The sequence below is a fragment of the Dendrobates tinctorius genome, unplaced genomic scaffold, assembly GCF_039654945.1.
Source record: "Dendrobates tinctorius isolate UK_male_01 unplaced genomic scaffold, ASM3965494v1 ptg000229l, whole genome shotgun sequence".
Lineage (NCBI taxonomy): Eukaryota > Metazoa > Chordata > Amphibia > Anura > Dendrobatidae > Dendrobates > Dendrobates tinctorius.
The window spans coordinates 2,396,598-2,409,665 of record NW_027361896.1 but is presented as its reverse complement, the minus strand read 5'-3'; the positions used below and the strand labels follow the sequence as shown (position 1 = coordinate 2,409,665).

The window sequence follows — 13,068 nt, the reverse complement described above, 5'->3', positions numbered from 1 at the left end:
AAGGCAATCAACATAATTTCCTATAACAGTGACGCATCTTTCGTAATCTAGTAACCGGACACTGAAATTGTTAAAGGGAATCTGTCACCTATTTTTTGCCCTATGAGATGTGGCCTCCGCCATCAGGGGCTTATTTACAGCATTCTATAATGCTGTAGATAAGCCCCCGATGAAACCTGAAAGATAAGAAAAACGAGTTAGATTATTCTCAACAGGGGGTGGTCCGGGTCCGATGGGTGTCGCGGTTCAGGTCCGGCGCCTCCCATCTTCAAGCGATGATGTACTCCTCCTTTCTTCATGCCGTGCTCCTGCGCATGCGTACTGATCTGCCCAGTTGAGGGCAGACCAGAGTACTACAGTGCGCAGGCGCCAGACTTCCCTGACCTTTCCCGCTGCCTGCGCACTGCAGTACTTTGCTCTGCCCTCAACAGGGCAGATCATTACGCCTGCGCAGGAGCACGGAATGAAGCAAGGAGGAGGACGTTATTGCTAGAAGATAGGAGGTGCCGGACCTGGACCGGGACACCGACCGGTCCCGGACTGCACCCCCGGTGAGTATAATCTAACTCGTTTTTCTTATCTATCAGGTTAGATCAGGGGGGGCTTATCTACAGCATTACAGAATGCTGTAGATAAGCCCCTGATAGCGGTGGCCGCATCTCATAGGGCAAAAAATAGGTGACAAATTCCCTTTAATGCTAGAAAGGCATGTGGGTCAATTATATTCTCTTTCAGTTTACCATGACAGATTGAGTGTCAGAATGTAAACATATTCATATTTTCCTATGTACACTTACAGAGCTCGTGCTGCCCCTCCCCCATCACGTTTGTGCAGTGTCACATTGAGATCTCATAGCTGCAGCACCCAACCCCCTTCCTCTCAGATCCCTCTGCCTGTGTGTAATTTGATCCCACTTTCCCCATACCCCCAGGAATATGGCTTATGACCAGATAACTCAGGTTTTGTTTGAAGCACATGGATTTAAACTCTCCTTTGTTCTTTGAAACTCGAATATAATGCAGGATAATCACAGATCCAGGAAACTTCTATTTTTAGAACCTGCATGATTGAAGCTACACCCACCAATGTTTTGCAACTTCTGCACCCACCAGAACACAAGAAAAGGGTATGTGCCTCCCAGTAATACAGAGATATACAATGTTTGGCATCAAAAGGTAATTTTGTAACAAGAAAAATGATACCCCTGTCGTCTCATTGAGAGGTTATGACAAATAGGAATTTATTAGTAACTTTCAAAATGGGAGTACATTCCATAGTTCAGCCCACCCTGTGAGGTCACCAAGTGGGAAAACCCTTGGTTTTGGGCAAAAGTATAAAGCTCAGAGGCCCAGACAAAGGGGCGTCATTTGCCCGGGATGCCAGCTAGGAAGCTGTACTGATAGAACATTTTCCCTTGGGGAAGGAAACCCTCCCACGACCTCCCCACGGCATGCCATGGACTGATAAGTGTAAGTTATAATTTTAATACACTTTATTTTGTAATTGTCTGTATATACTGCATCTAGTCCCTTTTTGTAACATCTTTTATATTTTTGTAAACACTGCCTTATCCTTTCTGGAGTAAATCGATAAATTTAATAGTTTCGTTTCTCCTTACTCTATAATGTACCGCCACGACCTCAGCGCTAATTACGCTACCGTGTGGGTTGGCTCCCGACCCGATAATGATTTTAATGTCAAACGAGGAGCTAGTGGCAGCACAGTGTTCTGGGGATTTTTTGAGACTGGCAGTGACGGGACGGAGGTTTAATGTGTATATTACCCACTGGGGACATACATACTGCCCAATAGCCAGTACAAGGCAAGGCAGCCTTTCTGGCGACTTCTTATCCTAGGTGTAGTTCCCTGACTGATCTGAGTGTAAGGGGAGCGCCAGAGAGCTGCAAGTTCCAAAACCAGAACTGAAGGTGGAAACAAAAGTCGTGGGTGGGACCCATGACCACTAAAAAAAATAGTAAATTTGTGACAATTGGTGGGATATAATAAATCCCTGACAACTGGGGGCAACCTCACACCTCCAGTTCCTGACGCTCTACTTGACTTAGGCTAGTTTCAGACAAGCGTTTTTGCCTGCAGCGCACGGCGCCGCTAAGCCCCTCCCCCTGTCGTGCCCCCTCCGGTCATCTCTGCCTAGTATCGCACATTGCTGCATGCGATCTTCACACCCTATCTTTAGCATAGGGTGTGCTGACCGTGCGCTAGTAGGATTTTGCGTGAGCTGCGCCCTTTTGACGGTGCGCCGAACGCACCATGTTTCATTTTGGTGTGCTCGGCGCACCGTCAAAAGGGCGCATCGCACACAAAATCCTACTAGCGCACGGCCAGCGCATGGTCTGCGCACCCTATGTTAAAGATAGGGTGTGCAGATCGCATGAGCGATGTGCGATACTAGGCGGAGATTACTGGAGGGGGCGGGGCTTAGCGGCGCCGTGCGCTGCAGGCAAAAACGCTAGTCTGAAACTAGCCTTACAGCCAAGAATCTCCTTCTACTTTGCTCTAGAAATGATGGAAATAGAAAATGGAAAAATTGTGGATTGACCAGTTGTATATTTCTATATAATCATCAACCCTTAAACATATTTTTACTAAACAAACATCCCTTGCTTTGACAATATTATTGGCAACTCCACCAATTCCATGAATTACTTTAAGGAGCACATACCGTATTTGAACCTGAACAAGCTCTATTCTGACTTTCTTAGCCCCTAAGTTATGATGCTTTCAGATTACATAATAACCTGGTGTGACATTTCATTTAAAGGGGTCATCCAACTTTTTTTTTTTTTTTTTATAAAACAAAAGAGAAAAAGTGAAAATGTTTGTTGCCAACAACAGAAAATATATATCTTTCCTTAGGTGGTCCAATCTGCCAGCAGCTCTAGGCCACTGATTGGCGCAATATCAAATTCAGAAATAAAAGGGAACCTGTGATCAGGTTTTTCCCATATAAATTAGTGAAGGGCACCTATAAACCCCATGTGACACCATTCCGAATGCGCTCTAAAAAACCCCCCGAAATTTAGCTTTTATTATTATACCTACCAATCCAGTTGTTCTACATCATTCACACTGTGTCCTCGGCATTGCGCTCCTGTGCAGACACACTTCTCTGCCCTGCCAAAGGCACAGCAAAATAGTGTAATACACATGCTTAGGGTATGAACAACGTAGAACACCTAATACACACAAAGCAAGAAGAGAGGAGGCGCCAGATCAAGAAAAGTGAAGCCAATCGGACCGGACCGACACATAGAGAAGTATAATAAAAGCAATTTTCTGTTTTATGGATAGTGCATTGGAGACATATATGATGTCACATAGAGCTTAGAGGTGCTGGCCCTACTTTATATGGGCAAAACCTGGTGAAAGGTTCCCTTAGAGATATGACTTCCAAAAAACCAACCCAAAGTCCAATCTAGAACTGACCTCCGTTTAGAAACTTAACAGATTTGTCATGATCACGTGTGTCAGGACGCAGATGTTTCCGCAAGGCGAACCCATGTGACACACGTGACCCTGCATACACCGCCTCCAGTGGGGCGCATTTAAATAATAAAATGTGCAGGTGGATACGCCGCCTCCACCTGGCGAATTTGGGTATTACACGTTATATACATAAAATCTGGAAACCCCGCCTCCAGTACGGCGAATTTAAATAATAAAAGGGGGAACCTGGGAAACTTTAACAATGGTGGGCCCTGCGATAGGGAATGGGGGACGTGGAGACCTCCTAAGCTCCCCTGAGCCAGTGTCCCTGCACTCCTGACATTCCCTATACAGGCTCCGAACCTGTCGCCGCACGCGTACCTTAACGCCCTTGCTCACCCTGACCCTAAACTCTCACTAGGGAATGGGTCGGTGCGGAGACTAATCCCACCACTGCACTAATAACACACATGAGGAAAGAGACAATACAGGGGAAACACCACTTAGCTTTGCTCTGTTGCGTGCGCTCCTAGCAACAAAGCCCTCCACCTGAGTGCATCTTCTCCTCCACCTGGATCCATCACCATAAACGGATCCTTCACCTTAGTGCAGCCTTGGAGCAGAGTCCACCACCAGTTGCAGCTACTTAGTACCAGAGTCCCAAGGAAGTGTTTAGCTTCTGCCACGAAGTCAAGCATGCTTGAGTCCAGCTCAGCAACCAAGTCCCACATGGTGAGTGCCACTCTCCATAGTCGCCACTCCACCAGCCCATGCAGACACTTCCCGCTGACACCATTACTGCGACCCCACCACGCCATGCCAGCCCTTCGTCCAGACATCATAGCTGCAACACGTCCCCCCTGGCTAAGCTGCGCAGGACTCCTCACCAGCTCCATCCTTCCTCCAGGCTCTCCAACTCAGAGTGAAACACAAACTCACAATATCACAGGCAGTGATTGCACACCCCTAGCACACCTTTATAGGGTGTCACACCTGATCCCTAATTAAGTACACAAAAACCTAAAGTGCAATACACCTACCCACCACCGGGGACAGTCAAGACACCTTGGAACTTTCCAAAGTAAAAAAAGTTCACCCAGTGCAATTTAAAACTGTCAGATCATGACAAGATTAGTTTGAAAGGACTGAGCTCTTAAACACCTTCTGCTATGCAGTCATATGTTGTTCATTGAAGTTGTCCTCCTTCAACCCCTGAATGACCTTTACTTTTATGCCCTTCCCACAATCATTTTTCTCACACTTGGCCCTATAAGATAGCTTGTTTTTTGAAGGATGAGTTGTAAGTTTGAATGACACCATTTAATTTACCATGATTTACTGAAAGAAAAAAAAACAGAAAAAAAATAGAATTAGACTTACCGGTAATTCGGTTTCTAGGAACCTTCCACGACAGCCACCTTGGAGGTTGTCTCCCCGCCCTAATAGGGGACAGGAACACAAAGAGGTTATATAACCCTCCCCTTCCTGCTACCTCAGTGTTTTTTCTGAACATACTAGCATGAATAGTTACTGCCAGTAGAGCAGGAATCATCAGGTAAATATATCATATAGGAAGGGAAATTAGTGCTGTCGTGGAAGGTTCCTAGAAACCGAATTACCGGTGAGTCTAATTCTATTTTCTCTAGTCACCTTCCACGACAGCCACCTTGGAGTCAAGCCAACGCTAATTTATTTAGGGAGGGACTACGGCTTGCAAGACGCGTCTGCCGAACGTCAGATCCCTATTGAAATCCAGTCTATAGGGTCTAGTAAAGGTGTGCACAGAGGACCAGGCGGCCAATCTGCATATCTGTTCTGAAGACGTATTTCCCCTTGCTGCCCAGGACGTAGCGACTGATCGAGTGGAGTGGGCCTTTAACGACTCCGGAGGAGAGAGATGTCTTGCAGAGTATGCCAGAGAGATGGACTGCTTGATCCAGCCCGCTATCGTGTTCTTTGCCGCCATCTTCCCTTTATTTCTTCCTGAATACTGAAGGAACAGGTTCTGATCAATTCTCCAATCCTTGGTTGCTTCGAGGTAACGGAGAACTACCCTGCGAACGTCCAGGGAATGAAATTTAGCTTCCTTCGGGTTAGAAGGATTTGGGCAGAATGAGGGCAACACGATATCCTGGCTTCTATGAAAGTCTGACACCACCTTGGGCATAAAGGAGGGGTCTAGGCGTAGTACTAAACTATCTGAATTGAGTAGGAGATAAGGTTCCTTGAACTGAAAGGGCCTGTAGCTCCCCCACCTATCTAGCTGATGTGATCGCCACAAGAAACAATGTTTTGAGTGTGAGTATTTTTAATGGAACTTCTGACAGGGGCTCAAACGTGGCCTGTGTTAGGCTATTAAGTACTAAATTAAGATCCCAGGGAGGAAACCGGCTAGGGAGCGAAGGGCGAATCCTGCCTGCTGCTATCATGAACCGCTTGACCCAGCGGTGTTTGGCTAGGTCTTGGTCAAAAAAGGCACTTAGGGCAGATACCTGTACATTTAACGTACTCGGAGTAAGCCCTAGATCTAACCCTTTCTGTAGGAAGTCTAGTATTTGGGCAATATTTGGATGGGCGGGGTCAGGGACCTTCGGGAGACACCAGGAGGAAAATCTTTTCCATATTTTCCAGTAGATTGCATTCGTTATCGGCTTTCTACTCTTTTGAAGGGTCCGGATTACCTCATCCGATCGATAACCCTTTGGCCTTCGGAATGTTGGCCTCAATAACCAGGCTGCTAGGGATAGCTTGGCTGGGTCCGGGTGTAGCAACGGAACTTGAAAGAGGTCGGTCGGTCTTATGGGGTAATATCAAGGGACCTTCCTGGGCCATGTCCAACAGAGCGCTGTACCAGCTTCGTCCTGGCCACATCGGAGCCACCAGGGTCGTCTTGACTCCGTCTGCCCTGATCTTTTGTAGGGTCTTTGCCAGCATCGGGATTGGGGGAAAGCGTAGGCCAGTCTGAAGACGCATGGAAGGGCAAATGCATCTGTCCCCCTGGCTCCGTACATGGGACTGAGGGAGAAATAGGTTGCAGCCTTTGTATTTTGTGCATTCGCGAACAGGTCTACTTCTGGATCCCCCCATCTTGAGACTAGAGCCTGGAACACCTATTGGTTCAGACACCATTCTCCTGGATGGACGTCTTTCCTGCTCAGGAAGTCTGCCTGGATGTTTTCCGACCCGTTCAGGTGTACCGCGGAAATGGATAACAGGTGCTTCTCTGCCCAAAGGAAGATCCTTGCTGCTACTTTCTTTAGGCTGGCTTACCTTGTGCCCCCTTGATGCCTGAGATATGCCACCGTGGTCACATTGTCGGAGTATATCCGGACATGATGGTTCTTGACAAGGGCTGCTGCGGCTTTCAGTGATTCTTCCACTGCCGTCAGCTCCCTTAGGTTTGAAGATCCAGCCTTTATGTTCTGGGGCCATTGTCCCTGGAAGTATGAATCTTCGACTACGGCTCCCCAGCCCCTCAGGCTGGCATCAGTGCATAGTATTTTTAGAGGAAGCTGATCCCAGCATACTCCTCGCCTCAGGTTTCGGTAGCTCAGCCATCACCAGAGGGCCGATTTTACATGTCCTGGAAGTGGAACCCTTTTTGATAGGTTGTTTGGGTATTTTTTCATATTTGTCAGGACATACAACTGGAGGACTCGCGTGTGAGCTTGTGCCCAGGACACCGCCTGAATGCACGCTGTCAGAGAGCCCAGGATGGACATGGCGTCCCTCAGCGTCGCGCCCTTTGGTCTCTGAAACGGATTATTTTCTGCCGAAGGTCTTTTTGACGATCTTCGGGAAGAAAGGACGTCCTGTTCTTTGAACCCAAGAGGATTCCCTGGAATTTTTTCCTCGGGGAAGGACAGAGGGCTGACTTCTGGAGATTTGGTATCCACCCTAGAGTTTCGAGAATCTGTAGGGTCCTTGATACGCCCTGGTTAAGCTGGTTTATTGATGGGGCGACGATAAGCAGATCGTCCAGATAGGGTACAATGCATATCCCCTGAAGCCGAATGAAGATGACTGCCTCTTTCATGATTTTCGTGAACACCCTTGGTGCTGGGGATACCCCAAACGGCAGGGCGCTGAACTGAAGGTAGCTGATTCCTCGGTCGTGGGTGACCGCAAACTTCAGAAACTTCCGGTGGTCCGGATGAATGGGTACGTGGTAATACGCATCCCTTAGGTCTATTGTCTCCATCTGCCAGCCTCGTCCAATAAGAGGAATCGCTGATCTTACTGACTCCATCTTGAGTCGATAGTACCTGATGAAGTGGTTCAGGGGTTTTAGATTTATAATGAGCCTGTGCTTTCATGAGGGTTTTTTTTTTTATCAGGAACAGGCGAAAATAATGTCCCCTGCCCTCCTCCTGAGGAGGTACATGCGAGACCACTTGTTCCCGTAGCAGTTCTTCTAACTGAAGCCACAGAACTTTTCGCAGACTTGGGGAATGCGCTGGGGTAATCCTTAGGGCATGCGGGGGGTGGGGGTGTTCGAACTCCAGTTTTAGCGCAAATTGTATATAGTGTGCAGGACCCACTGGTTCGAGGTTGTAGCCTGCCATTGGGCGAAAAACTGTGTGAGTCGACCCCCTACCCGGGAGTCACTGCTTTTCCGGGGGCTGCTGCTGTTGGGGCACGAGGATGTTTCTTCCTTTACCCCCTTTCGGGTAGCTCCATCGACCCGTTTTGCCCTTCCCTCTGAACACCCTTTGAGAAGTCTGTTCCCTTGAGGGACAAAAAAAACGCCTTTTTGTGGGTTTCTGCTCCGGCAGTGACCTATTCTTGTCAGAAGCCTTCTCAAAGATGTCATCGAGGACCGGCCCGAACACGCGGTGTCCCTGGAAGGGGATGGCACAAAGTTTCGTTTTGGAAGTGATGTTGCCTCCCCATGACTTCAGCCACAAGGCTCTCCTGGCCGAGTTTGAGAGGACGAGGGACCTTGCTGCCACCAGTACCGTTTCTAACGAAGCGTCAGCTAAATAGCCTGTTGCCTTTTGGAGGATTGACAGGGAGTCTAAGATTTCCTCCCTTGGAGTGCCCCCCAACAAGTTGTCTTCCAACGTACGTAGCCAGAAAAACAATGATCTGGCTTCGCAGGTGGATGCAATATTTGCTTTGAGCAGGTTCGTAGAGGCTTCCCAGGACTTTATAAGATGGCTCTCTATTTTGCGATCCATCGGATCCTTCAATTGGGAGGCATCCTCAAAGGGCAAGGACATCTTCTTAGTGCCTTTAGACACTTGGATGTCTATCTTAGGTGTTACGTGTTACAGAACCATTCAGCACCCAGAATATGTTGTGCAGTTATATGTATGTATAATATGTTCCATGTGAGATGCATGTCCCTAAAGCATCAGTTCACAGGCTGCGCCACTGGGCAGAGGGGACACGATATTCTCCTTTTGTCCACCCTCCCCCCACCTTCGTAATTCCCACAGTAAACATCGGCAGGCTCCGGCCACCTGCGGCTTTTGTAATGTATGTCTGGCCTGCCACTTTTCTATTGGCCGGCCCTCTGTATCTGTGTGATATATTCTGTGTCCTGTGAGTAAAGTGTTGTCAGACTGGAAATACATGGAGAAGCAGAGATCTTTTATATGCGCCCATGTAACCAAGGAATTCCAGCCAGCGTCATTCATTCAGACTCCAGCCAACGCAGAGCGGACCTTCGAAAACACGGGGTGGTACTGAAAGAGGTACCCTAAGCTTGGGTAGACCCCGTTGCACTGGTGGCAGCGGCGGGATATGATACCCCTTCTACAGGAGGAAAGGAATGAATGGAAAACAACTACCAGAAGTTAAAGAGGACTACATTAAAAGATCTGGTGGAAGCCCGAGGGTTGATCGCCAGCAACAAAACAAAAGCGGATTTGATAGCAGCCATCATGGAACACGACAGTGCAGCGCCCTCCAATGTGAACGTGGAGGAGACCGAAATCCAGAGGGAGGTAAAGAACAGACTGGCATTCTATGGCCCAAACCCTGTGGTAGAGATCATACGAGAAGTGATGGCTGATGTGCGTACTGATCTGAAGGAAAAGATGGCCGAGCGGACCAGGATAGAGCTAGCCAAGATGGAGATGGCAGAGCGGACCAAAGTGGAGCTGGCCAAGATGGAGATGGCAGAGCGGAGAGAGGAGAGTGAGCGAGCAGGGTAAGCTCTGGCCTTCGACCAGGTACTTTCAACAGCAAGCCACAAAAAGATCTAGTATAATGCTTTCCGACAGTTCGGGGAGGCAGAGGAAGACATTGATGGCTTTCTGCAGGACTTTGAGCGTCAGTGTGCCCTTCATCAAGTGAAGTCGGAGAAACGGGTTCAGATTCTGGCCAGCAAGCTGACAGGCTGGGCAGCGGACGCCTATCGCACGGTTCCTGATGAGGACTGTATGGACTATGAGCGGATCAAAGAAGTGATCTTGGCCCGGTATGCGCTGACACCAGAGGCCTACCGCCAAAAGTTCCGCAGACTTATAAAACGCGTAACCGATACCCACACTGAATGGGCCTGTAAATTACAGTGGTCACTGCTACAGTGGGTACAAGGGAGCCAAGCAACCACTAAGGAGGACGTCCTCCAGCTCTAACTGTTAGAATGCTTCTTTAATGGACTAACCCCCGAGACACAGGAATGGACAGGCGGCCAGCAACTCTTGAGGAAGCCGCTCGTCTGGCCGATGAACATCATGATGCCAGGAGGCCGCAGCTGTCCGGATCAAAGATGGTCACTAGGGGCCCGCCCATGGACCTGGAGGGCCCCAAACCACCGAAGATTGTAGGGGGACCAGCTAGAAACCCGGCCTACCACAGTCCCCCTGGGACACGATGCCACACCTGCCGTCAGCTGGGCCACCTGCAAAGACAATGCCCCAATCGGACTCAGCATACCCAGTGGCAAAAGGCGGGAACAGCTACCTTCAGCCGGGCTGCTGTACACTGCTACAAAGGCGAAGCTGACCCGGCATTGGGGGCTACGAATATCCAAGGGGTGGAAGAGATGGAGGAAGTGCTGCATGAAGTAGACCCCGTGCAGGCAGCCCGGGCAGATAATCGACAACAGCATCGACAGGTCGTGTGGGTTAATGGGAAACGTATGCAGGGACTAAGAGATTCCGGAGCAACTTTGACCCTTGTGAAGCCTCATCTCGTCCGGGACCAAGAGAAGACGGACCGGACAGTGGCAGTCCGTGTAGCAGGGGGAGCCATACATCGACTGCCCATTGCCAGGATTCACCTGAACTGGGGAGTCGGGGATGGTCTTGTTGAGGTCAGCTTGATGGAGGATTTGCCTGCAGACGTCTTGCTGGGAAATGACTTGGGGCCCATGTTGTCTGCATTCTCGGTGGCCCCTCTGGCTGAGACATATCCTGTGACCACCCGGAGACAAGCTCGAGCTGCGGTGGCGGAATCACACAGAGGAGGCCCAGGTAAGACATCCCAGCCCTACACGTAATCCCATAGCCAGACACATTTCTTGGGCCACCCCAGATGAATTTAAGAGGGAGTTACTTGAGGATCCTTCATTAGAGGGATATCGTGGGCAGGCACAGGAGGGGAGAAGGGTACTGGAAGGGGAACAGTTTGTATGGAAGCAGGGACTCCTCTACCGGATCACAGAGCAGCACCACACAGGGACGAGCCCCACTATAAAACGACAGCTGGTAGTTCCCAAGACGTATAGGCAGGAGCTACTGCGAATCTCTCATGACAAACTCTTAGCCGGGCACTTAGGCGTCAGTCGCACCTGGCATCGTCTGACACAAAACTTCTTTTGGCCGGGGGTAACCTATGATGTTCGTCAGTACTGCCAGATCTGTGACAGTTGCCAGCGCATTGGCAGGAGGGGGGATCGATGCAAGGCCAAATTACGCCCCCTCCCCATTGTGGAGGAAACATTTAGCCGAGTAGCGGTCGATCTGATAGGGCCGTTAGCCAAACGCAGTCCTTCAGGGAAAAAGTATATATTGACAGTGGTAGATTATGCCACACTGTATCCAGAGGCGGTTGCATTAGCTAACATACTGGCAGAGACGGTGGCGGCCGCCCTGCTCCAGGTGTTCTCACGGGTTGAATTTCCCCGGGAGATTATCTCGGACCAGGGTACCCAGTTTACAGCAGAGGTGACCAACCAACCGTGGAAGCTGTGCGTCGTAAAGTCCATTAGAAGCGCCCCGTACCACCCGCAAACCAATGGGTTGTGTGAACGCTTTAATGGGACATTAAAACATCTCACTGGAACTTTTACCAGGACATACAGGGACTGGGAGAAATTCTTGCCACACCTCCTCTTTGCCTATCGGGAGGTGCCCCAAGAATCCACGGGGTTCACCCCGTTCAAGCTGGTATACGGGAGACGGGTAAGGGGACCCCTAGACTTAGTGCTGGAACACTAGGAAGGGGATGGCCTCATAGAATGGGTACCTATTGTACCCTATGTGCTGGAATTCCGGGACCGCCTACAGGAGCTGACTCAGGCTGTATGTGAGAACATGCAGGCGACCCAGCGGCGCCAGCGCATATGGTACAATCAGAGGGCCAGAGAGCGCACTTTGGAAATAGGACAGAAGGTCCTGGTGTTAGAGCCCACTAAGCAGAATAAGTTTCAAGCTGCACGGCAGGGGCCCTACCAGGTAGTGGGGAAAATAGCCGACACAACCTATAATGTCGCCAATTGTGACGACCCCAGGGTTATCCGCATGTTCCACGTGAATATGCTGAAGCCCTACCGGGAGCGCCCTGAAGAGGTAGTGGCCATCTGTGCACCTGAAGCAGAGGATTTAGCCGGACTTCCCTTGCCGGATGTCTTAGGGGAAAGGACTCAGTCTAAAACATGGGACCAGGTACACTTGGGTGAAGACCTAGGCTCCCGGGAGAGACAGCAGGCGGAGGAGTTGTTGAGGCAGCGACAGAGGATGTTTTCGGGGGAGACCAGGGTACACTCGCTTGGCACAACACAAGGTTGAGACAAAGGATCAGACCCCCCCTGCGACAAAACCCCTTCCGCGTCCCTGAGTCTGTACGAGAGGGGATGCGACAAGAGATACAAAAGATGCTGCGTTTAGGGGTCATTGAAGAGTCAGATAGTCCCTGGGCATCCCCCCGTAGTGTTAGTGCCCAAGAAGGATGGGACTACACGGTTTTGTGTAGACTATCGTAGGCTCAATGAGAAAACAGTGACTGATGCATACCCCATGCCGTGTGTGGATGAGTTGTTAGACCGGCTGGCGGCGGCAAAGTATTTGACCACCATCGATCTATGCAAAGGCTACTGGCAGATTCCCCTTAGTCCTGACGCTATTCCCAAGTCGGCATTTGTCACCCCGTTCAGCTTATTACAGTTTCGAGTTATGCCATTCGGGATGAAGAATGCCCCGGCGACCTTCCAAAGGCTGGCTGACTGGCTTCTGGATGGTCTCCAGGACTATGCTTGTGCCTACCTGGATGACATCGCCATCTACAGTGCGACATGGGAAGAGCATCTAAATCACCTAGAGACAGTATTGGACAGGATCCACCAGGCCGGAATCACCCTGAACCCAAACAAGTGTCACGTGGGCAAAGCAGAGGTTCAGTATTTAGGTCATTGGGTGGGAAGTGGGAAACAGCGACCAGAACCAGCC

General features: G+C 49.8%; 1 protein-coding gene across 6 annotated transcripts in view; it reads right to left on the bottom strand.

Annotated features, from left to right (window-relative positions):
- The window catches only part of TEX10 (testis expressed 10), a 721,463-nt gene that overhangs the window by 376,052 nt on the left and 332,343 nt on the right, over positions 1-13,068 (bottom strand). The window lies entirely within an intron of this gene.